Source organism: Lolium rigidum, chromosome 1 (genome assembly GCF_022539505.1).
Source record: "Lolium rigidum isolate FL_2022 chromosome 1, APGP_CSIRO_Lrig_0.1, whole genome shotgun sequence".
NCBI classification, from domain to species: domain Eukaryota; kingdom Viridiplantae; phylum Streptophyta; class Magnoliopsida; order Poales; family Poaceae; genus Lolium; species Lolium rigidum.
The window spans coordinates 226470993-226481672 of NC_061508.1; positions in this window are offsets into that span (position 1 = coordinate 226470993).

The following is a 10680-nucleotide window of genomic DNA, read 5'->3' on the forward strand; positions in this document are numbered from 1 at the left end:
GGGGATTTTCCTTTTGTTAGTAACAATATCTTTCATATACTTTGAATAAGGAGGCAATTTAATAGCATCGATCAAAGGGATTTGCAAGAACAAAGGTTTCATCCAATCACAAAATTTATTATAGTGTTCTTCTTCCTTTGATTTTAGTTTCTTAGCAGGAAAAGGCATTTGCTTTTGCACCCAAGGTTCTCTTTCATTACCATGTTTCTCAGCAATAAAATCTTCTTTAGTGTACTTTTTATTTTTAGCATGCTTTTCGGGTTCTTTTTCAACCTCTTCTTTATCGGGAGTATCATTCTTATCATTATCTTTATCATGTTCATTACCACTTTTAGTTTCGAGCATCAGAAATAGAAATACTATTAGGATCATTAGCAGGTTCAGAGGATTCTACAACATTCTTATCTTTCTTTTTCTTTTTCTTAGATGGAGCACTGGTTTTAGTTCGTTGAGAATCTTGTTCAACTCTTTTGGGATGCCCTTCAGGATATAGAGGATCCTGGGTAGAGACACCACCTCTATTTGTTACTTCATAAGCATGTTTTTCTTTAGCATTATTTCCTAACAAGTCATTTTGCACTTTAGTGAGTTGATCAATTTGAGTTTGAACCATATGAAAATGTTTAACAAGCATCTTAACATCATTGGAGGTTCTCTCCACAATATCATGCAAATTGCTAATAGCTTGAGAATTTTCCATTAGATGATTCTCTACTCTCATATTAAAATTTTCTTGCTTAACAATATAATTATCAAACTCATCTAAGCATTGTGCAGGAGGTTTTGAATACGGAATATCTTCCCTAGTAAAGCGCTGAAGGGAATTTACCTCAATCATGGATGAAGGGGGAATTATCTCACATATATCTTCTATGGGAGGTAAATTCTTCGCATCTTCAGATTTAATACCTTTCTCCTTGAGAGACTTCTTGGCTTCCCTCATATCTTCATCATTCAATTTAATTAAACCCCTCTTCTTCAATATTGGCGTTGGAGTTGGTTCGAGCGTAGTCCAATCATCATGATTCCGGCCTATTTTAGCCAATAATTCTTCGAGCGTCGTCCGGAGTTCTTTTCTCGAAAACACAACCAGCACAACTATCCAGGTATGCCCTAGACTCAATGGTTAGTCCACTATAAAATATATCAAGTAAATCATGCTTTTCCAAATCATGGTCAGGCAGAGCTCTAATAAGAGAGCAAAATCTCGCCCAAGCCTCAGGTAATTTCTCTCCATCTCCCTGATCAAAATTATAAATTCTCTGCAAAGCAGCATGTTGAGCACTAGCAGGAAAGTATTTACGGAAGAAAACATCAAGCAATCCTTTTGGACTTTTAATAGAACTAGGTGGAAAACTATTATACCAAGTTTTAGCGTCATCTTTTAATGAGAATGGAAAGATTTTAGCAACAAAGTAAGTACGCTTCTTAACATCATCAGAAAACAAGCTACTCAGAGTAGATAACTCAATCATGTGTTCAACATCACTTTCTTTTTCAGTACCACAAAAGGGTGTTTTCTCAACAATAGCTATATGAGATAGATCAAGAGAAAAATCATAATCTTTATCCTTAATGTTTATAGGAGATGTGGCAAATTTAGGATCGGGAGACAGTTTATATCTAACAGACATGTTCTCGCAAGCAACTTTTTAATTTTTCTTGCATCAGTAGTAGCATTGCATTTTTCAATAAAATCATCATCAAGTTCCACATATTCTTCATCAAGATCATCACTAGAGTATTCAAGTTCGGGTGAATTAACGAGTGTAGTAACATCAGGAGTTTCAGTATTTTCAATTTGTCTAGACCTAGCAATTGTAGCATCTAGAAAAGTTCCCAATGAACCACTATCATCAAGCACAGCAGAAGCATCATAAATATTATAAGAGGAATTTTCAGATTCAGCAGAAGTACCAGCATTTGAAGCTTGTGGTGGTGAAACAACTTTACTTATCACAGATGGTGAATCAAGAGCGGCAGAGGTACTCAGAGTTGTACCTTTTCTTGTAGTGGATGGTAATATGGCGACCTTAGTATCGCGAGGTTTACCCATGATGGAGAATTTGCAGCGAACAATATCAATCCAAGTGAACTTCCAAATAAAGCTATGCTCCCGGCAACGGCGCCGTGAAAATAGTCTTGATGACCCACAAGTATAGGGGATCGCAACAGTCTTCGAGGGAAGTAAAACCCAATTTATTGATTTGACACAAGGGGAGACAAAGAATACTTGAATGCCTTAACAGCGGAGTTGTCAATTCAGCTGCACCTGGAAACAGACTTGCTCGCAAGAGTTTATCAGTAGTAACAGTTTCATAGCAGTAGCAGTAGTAAAATAACAGCAGCAGAGTAACAAAGACAGCAGTAGTGATTTTAGTAAACAACAGGATTAAAATACTGTAGGCACGGGGACGGATGACAGGCGTTGAATGGATGAGAGAAACTCATGTAACAATCATAGCAGGGCATTTGCAGATAATAATAAAACGGTATCCAAGTACTAATCAATCAATAGGCATGTGTTCCAATTATAGTCGTACGTGCTCGCAATGAGAAACTTGCACAACATCTTTTGTCCTACCAGCCGGTGGCAGCCGGGCCTCAAGGGAAACTACTCGGATATTAAGGTACTCCTTTTAATAGAGTACCGGAGCAAAGCATTAACACTCCGTGAACACATGTGATCCTCACATCGCTACCATTCCCTCCGGTTGTCCCGATTTCCGTCACTTCGGGGCCATTGGTTCCGGACAGCGACATGTGTATACAACTTGCAAGTAAGATCATAAACAACGAATATCTTCATGAATCAATAACATGTTCAGATCTGAGATCATGGCACTCGGGCCCTAGTGACAAGCATTAAGCATAACAAGTTGCAACAATATCATAAAAGTAACATCTACGGATACTAGGCACTATGCCCTAACAATCTTATGCTATTACATGACCAATCTCATCCAATCCCTACCATCCCTTTCGGCCTACAGCGGGGGAATTACTCACACATGGATGGGGGAAACATGGCTGGTTGATGGAGAGGCGTTGGCGGTGATGGCGGCGATGATCTCCTCCAATTCCCCATCCCGGCGGAGTGCCAGAACGGAGACTTCTGGCTCCCGAGACGGAGTTTCGCGATGTGGCGGCGTTCTGGAGGGTTTCTGGCGACTCCGACTTCTCCCCGTGCGTTTTTAGGTTGAGGCGAATAAGTAGTCCGAAGGAGAGCGTCGGAGGCCGGCCGAGGGGGCCACACCATAGGGCCGCGCGGCCCCCCTAGGCCGCGCCGCCTTATGGTGTGGGGCCCTCGGGCCTCCACTTGAATTGTCCTTCTGGCTCCGTCAGTATTCCGGGAAAATAGGGCCTTCCGTCAAAATCCCGAGGTTTTTCCTGAAAGTTGGATTTCTGCACAAAAACGAGACACCAGAACAGTTCTGCTGAAAACAGCGTTAGTCCGTGTTAGTTGCATCCAAAATACACAAATTAGAGGCAAAACAATAGCAAAAGTATTCGGGAAAGTAGATACGTTTTGGACGTATCACCTTCCGCTACCCCCTGACTCTGGCCGCAGCTGCTCCCCTGCTCCCGGCTTGGTCGCTGCATTCCCCGGCTTACCTTTTGTAATACATACCTTGTATTACATTACTTAAATGATGACCTTGCAGACATATAATAAACCTGATCTAAGAGAGTACTAATGGTGATACATTCACATTTATTTAACTACATTCACCCTGGATTATTCCCTTTTATGTTGGGCTCGAGGTTATCATCAGTTGAAAGAGAAGTTTTAGCTTACATAGTAATGAACCAGATGCAATATAATATTTAAGTAAATGGTGGCTTATTTAGGAGACTAGAGTTGTCCGAAAATTTGTGGCATGAGCTAATTCCGAGCTGCCGCTCTCATTTGAAATCCACTTGGCTCATAGGAGTAATAATCCTTACTTTCTACAACAAGTCCTTTTCTGGTAAATATATGACTAGTTATGGAGCTAAAAGAAGTTTTGTACAATAGACATCGGGCCATATTTGAATGTAATTGAAGATGTAGAAGACAAAATGTTCACAATAGCTTGACTTCTATTTGATGATGATTGAGCCGTAGTCCTTGTTTGGACTCCAATTGTACTAATTTAACCTAAATAAAATGAAGTATAAGGTTGTGAAGAATTAAACTAACTTGGTTGTTGTGTGAGTCAAGATTCACAATATAAGCTGAATTTTCTAGAAGGTGTCTCAAAAGGGAAAACTATGCTAATGGTTATTACAATGTAAATATTACCAAAAACATAAGATAAACAAAGCTCATGACATGTGTAGATTTTCTGTGCTATATAATGACACATGGACAAAATGAACGCAAGTTTGGAGAGATACCGAGAGAGAGAGGGGTACGACCTTTTTATCTTATCATAAGAGATGTGGGGTTAAGTTTTAAGGTGACATGCACGTGTGTGTGTGGGGGGGGGGGGTGCGTGCGTGCATGTGCGTAAAAGCTTTGAGAATGAAATTCCAAATCTCCAAAGGATAGTAAAACTCGAAATCGTAAAAGTGGTACGCTAGTACAAGTTTGGCACACTATTCCAGAATATTGGGAATCTCTCATAAGATGGAATTCTGAAAAGAATGGTTGAGCATTGGATGCATTACCATCAGAATCTACATCAAAAAGTTGGCTAAGAAAGTTCCACTTTTGCTAAGTGCGTCTCCTAGTATACACGATAAAGTAAGTGAAAGTGTTCATTGACTGAATGAAACACCATGGTGTACATAAGGATGAAAAGTCTCACTAAATAAGGTCAAACCATGATAATAGATTTATCATTTTCATAAGATAATGTCAAATAAGGTGACATTATAGATTTGCAAAGAACATATGAATCTAACGATTCGGTGTACCAAACAAACTCCTCCTCAAGCAAGCATGATCATAAGTACATAAGTGTATGACGCTATGATTAGTAACAAATGCAACTAGATTATTTGTATTCCAATGCAAGTGGGGGACTGTTGGATATAGTGCTCTAGAGGCAAATAATAATGAGTATTTATTATTATATGTCAAATATTCATAATAAGTTTCGTGCCATGCTATAACTGTATTAAGTGGAAACATTAATACACGTGTGGTATTGTAAATAAACAATAGGGTCCCTAGTGAGCACACATGGGCATATGTAGTTCATTGTAGTCAATCGTTGATCGTAGTTTCCTGATCATGGACACACACATCATTGACAATAAGATCATATCATTTGGATAAATGATATGATGAACATACCCAGACCATGAGTATTGTAACATGATCAATTCACATCAAGTTCAATGTTACCATGTTTATATTTGCATAGTGACTAAATCCTTAGACCGCGAGATCTTATGAAATCACTGTCACCAGAGGCTGCTTTGACTGCATCGAACGTCACACCGTAACAGTAAAGGTGTAGTTTGGTATCCAATGGGATGCGTTGAGGTGTATGCATCAATATAAGGATTTGTTCATCCACGTGATGGAGAGATACCAAGGGCCCACTCGGTGGGATCACATCCATGAAAGCTCTGCAGTGCATGAGTAGGTCATGGGGATGTAATCACACGCAACGAGTTGAATAGCCTTATTGGTAACAAGATGGAACTAAGTATAATGGTACTGACGATCATGTCTTGGATGAGTGCCGGTATCGAATAAACAAAAGGAATAAGACTCAACATAATGGTTCAAACAACGATCACATCTCCATGGAATGCGTAAAGATCACTAAGGTTATCTAGACCCCTGGTGATCGTTTGACTGGAGAAATTCTCTCGGGTCATTTCTACGTTATTCCCAAACCATAGGGTAACACACTTGCGTTCGACAAAATTAAATACAGATTTGGATTCATCGGAATTGAGAGATATATCAAGAATAGGGTTTCAGGGTTGTCCGAAAGGTGTTCAGAATAGTGCGGGAGGTGTCTCCGACAAATGGAAACTAAAGGATATGTTTAATATGTTAATTAAATGAAATAATATATTAAAATATATTTGATTAATTAAAAATAGTTTTTTAAATAAGAAGGCATCCCCACCCTAAATGGGCCCCATGTGCTAAAGGGGCCTAATTAAGGGAAGGGAGTCTGATCGGCCGACCTTGGGTCAGATTGAGCGAGGAGGGGGGAGAGTGGGAGGGACGCGGCGCGGCAGGAGCCGACCGACCGACTGCCTCCTCCTTTCATCCCACCTTGCCCCCTTATGAAGCATTTCGCCATTTGCCCCTATATATAGTGGCCTATTGGTGCAAAATAAATACACAATTAATTAGAGAAATATCTCTCTCTAGTTTTCTTCTCCGTGCGCTTCCCCGGAGAACTACATAGGGAGGGAGACAACTCCACCCAGTACGCGGGAGCACTGCTAGGCCGTGGACAGAGTACACAGCTTTCCGTTGAAGTGGATTGATACGTCTCCAACGTACCTATAATTTCTGATGTTCCATGCTTGTTTTATGATAATACTTACATGTTTTGCTTGCACTTTATAATGTTTTTATGCATTTTTTGGAACTAACCTATTAACAAGATGCCGAAGTGCCAGTTCCTGTTTCTCGTTGTTTTTGGTTCCAGAAAGGCTGTTCGGGCAATATTCTCGGAAATCGACGAAACGAAGACCCAACATCTTATTTTTCCCGGAACCTTCCAGAAAGTCAAAGGGTGACCAGAGGGGTGCCTTGGGGGCCCCACACGTGTGGGCCGCACGGGCTCCACCCTGGCCGCGCCGGCCTGGTGTGAGGAGCCCCCGTGGCCCCTCCGACTCCGCCTCTTCGCCTATTTAAGCCGTCTCGACCTAAAACATCGATACCAATTGACGATACTCCAGAAAGACTCCAGGGGCGCCGCCACAATCGCGAAACTCCGTTTCGGGGACGAAGTCTCGTTCCGGCACCCTGCCGGGACGGGGAAGTGCCCCGGAAGCCATCTCCATCAACGCCACCGCCTCCATCATGCTCCGTGAGTAGTTCCCCCATGGACTACGGGTTCTAGGCTGTAGCTAGTTGGTATTCTCTCCCCCATGTACTTCAATACAATGATCTAATGAGCTGCCTTACATGATTGAGATTCATCTGATGTAATCGGTGTTGTGTTTGTCGGGATCCGATGGATTGTTACATTATGATTGGCTATCTATAAAGTTGTGAAGTTATTGTTGCTGCAATCTTGTTATGCTTAATGCTTGTCACTAGGGCCCGAGTGGCATGATCTTAGATTTAAGCTCTATACTTATTGCTTAGATTGTATCTACAAGTTGTTTGCACATGTCTATGTCCGGAACCAAAGGCCCCAAAGTGACGAAATTGGGACAAGCTGGAGGGAAGGCTTAGATATGAGGATCACATGTTTTCACCGAGTGTTAATGCTTTGCTCCGGTGCTCTATTAAAAGGAGTGCCTTAATTTCCAGTAGATTCCCTAGAGGCCCGGCTGCCACCGGCTGGTAGGACAAAAGATGTTGTACAAGTTTCTCATTGCGAGCACGTATGACTATATATGGGAAACATGCCTACATGATTAATGATCTTGATGTTCTGTCTTAATGCTATTTCAATCCTATCAGTTGCCCAACTGTAATTTGTTCACCCAACACTTGTCACTTGTTATTGGAGAGTTACCACTAGTGTAGTAGCTGGGAACCCCGGTCCATCTTTCATCATCATATACTCGTTCTACATGTCATTGGAAGTAGTATCAACTATTTTCTGGTGCCATTGCTCTGTGTTACTATTACTTGCTGCTGTGTTACTTGTTACTAACTGCTCTCATATTACTGCTACTTTCACATCACCCCTGTTACTAGTGCTTTTCCAGGTGCAGCTGAATTGACAACTCAGTTGTTAAGACTTATAAGTATTCTTTACCTCCCCTTGTGTCGAATCAATAAATTTGGGTTTTACTTCCCTCGAAGACTGTTGCGATCCCCTATACTTGTGGGTTATCAAGACTATTTTCTCGGCGCCGTTGCCGGGAGGCATAGCTCTACTCATAAGTTCACCTGGGGAGTACACTCTACCTTTTTCTCTGTTTTATTTTATTTTGTTTTGCTTAGTTTACTTTTGTCTAGTTTATTTTTGCTTAGTTTATTTCTGTCTAGTTCTATTTTGCTTAGTTTACTTTTGTCTAGTTTATTTTTGTCTTGTTTTATTTTCCTCATATACCCGAAAATCCATAAAAATTTGAAAAATCTAAAAATTAAAAACTGCTGCTATGGGAGAACCTACAACCTATTTGGAGCTTATTGAATTATATAATAATTATAGAGAATCAAGAACGGGAAAAGTAATGAGTGCTGTGATAGAAAAACTGAATACAATTGCTAAAATCTTGCTTAAACGCCATGATATAAACTGTTGCTCTCAACAGGATACTAAACATCTTAAATTTCAATGTGGCTTTAGTGAGGAATTTTTAATTAAGAACTATAATCGGAATAGCTATATTCATTTTGGGTTCGAAGAAGTAAAACAATTTGTTTTGTTTATGGGAGCTTCTGAGATCGAATCCTTCATTGCTAAAAATTATGAAACTTGTGTTGTTTGTAAGGACCTTAAAGATTATGTCTCTTCTATTCTTAATTTTTGCATAGAAAGCTACAGTGATAATCCTTATATCATTGATTATAAAGAGAGACTCATTAATGCACAAGAATGCATACACAATTTGCAGGAACCAGTGGAAGAAGAAATTGATGAACCTGAAAGCTCATTGGATGAAAAAGAGGAGGAAATTGATGAACCTGAAAGCTCATTGGATGAAAAAGAAGAGGAGAGTGATGAACAAAAGGAGGAAGAATGGATTAGCTACCCATGCCAACCTTCTAATGAGAGTAACTCTTCATCTCTTACACTATTTGATTGTCCTCCATGCTTACCGAAGGAGGTTGAATGTTATGTTCCTATGGATTCTCTTGAAATATTACCTGTAAGTAAAACTTGTGAGAATAATTATGCTACTGTTATTTATGATAATCCATGCTATTTTGATAAATCTTATGATAATGCTTTGTTTGTTCCTGATGTCGAAATGCATGGTACTAAAGAGTTTTGCTTGGCAAATGTTTATGATAAATCTCTAGATGATGGTCCTATGTTACTTGATAATATTAATTGTACTACTAATGAAGATGGGATTGGAGAGTTCTTGACTTTATCTATGAGTCCCATATCTTTTGAGATTGATCAATCATCTTGTTACATTATTGATAAAAGTGGGTTTGAAAGTTTTAATCCTATTATTTTTGAGCTTGACAAAAATTATGTGTTTGTGAATCATGAAAAGCATGTTGTATGTGATAGTTATGTTGTTGAGTTTGTTCATGAAGCTACTGAAAATTATTATGAGAGAGGAAAATATGGTTGTAGAAATTTGCATGGTACTAAAACACCTCTCTATATGCTTAAAATTTTGAAGTTACTCTTGTTTTATCTTCTTATGCTTGTCATTTGGTTCTTCATGAATTTATTTGTGTACAAGATTCCTATGCATAGGAAGTGGGTTAGACTTAAATGTGTTTTGAATTTGCTTTTTGATGCTCTCTTTTGCTTCAACTCTTATTTCTTGCGAGTGCATCATTAAAACTGCTGAGCCCATCTTAACGGCTATAAAGAAAGAACTTCTTGGGAGATAACCCATGTCTTTATTTTGCTACTGTTTTGTTGTGTCTTGGAAGTTGTTACTACTGTAGCAACCTCTCCTTATCTTTATTTTATTGCAATGTTGTGCCAAGTGAAGTCTTTAATGGAAAGTTGATGCTAGATTTGGATTTCAGCGCAGAAACAGATTTATTGCTGTCACGATTTTGGGTATGATTCTCTGTAGGTAACTCAGAAAGATCTGCCAATTTACGTGAGTGATCCTCAGATATGTACGCAACTTTCATTAGTTTTGAGTTTTCTGATTTGAGCAACGGAAGTACCTCTTAAAAATTCGTGTTTACTGGCTGTTCTGTTTTGACAGATTCTTCTCTGTTTTTGCATTGTCTCTTGTGGACTTTAAGTGAGGCTTTCTAGACGTGGAGAGCTGTAGCTAATGTTTAATTGAGTAATTGCAATGTGTCACTACAGGGCCAAGGTGGATTAAAGTTTTTTGAGTACTAACCCCTCTAATGAAGTTTACGAGAAGTTTGGTGTGAAGGAAGTTTTCAAGGGTCAAGAGAGGAGGATGATATATGATCAAGAAGAGTGAAAATTCTAAGCTTGGGGATGCCCCCGTGGTTCATCCCTGCATATTTCAAGAGGACTCAAGCGTCTAAGCTTGGGGATGCCCAAGGCATCCCCTTCTTCATCAACTTATCAGGTTCTTCTATTGAAACTATATTTTTATTCGGTCACATCTTATGTGCTTTAGTTGGAGCGTCTGTGTGTTTTTATTTTTGTTTTTGTTTGAATAAAATCGAATCCTAGCAATCCTTGTGTGGGAGAGATACACGCTCCGCTTTTTCATATGAACACTCGTGTTCTTCGTTTTACTTTTAATGTTCAATGACAAAAGTTGGAAGCTATTGCATTTATTGATATTTGGTTGGAAACAAGAAAATGCATCATATTGTTTTGGATAATTTGATAATTGGCAATTGTTTTGAGCTCTCAAGTAGAACATGATTAAGCTCTTGCATCATGTAGTCTAAAACCTATTAGTGGAGAAATA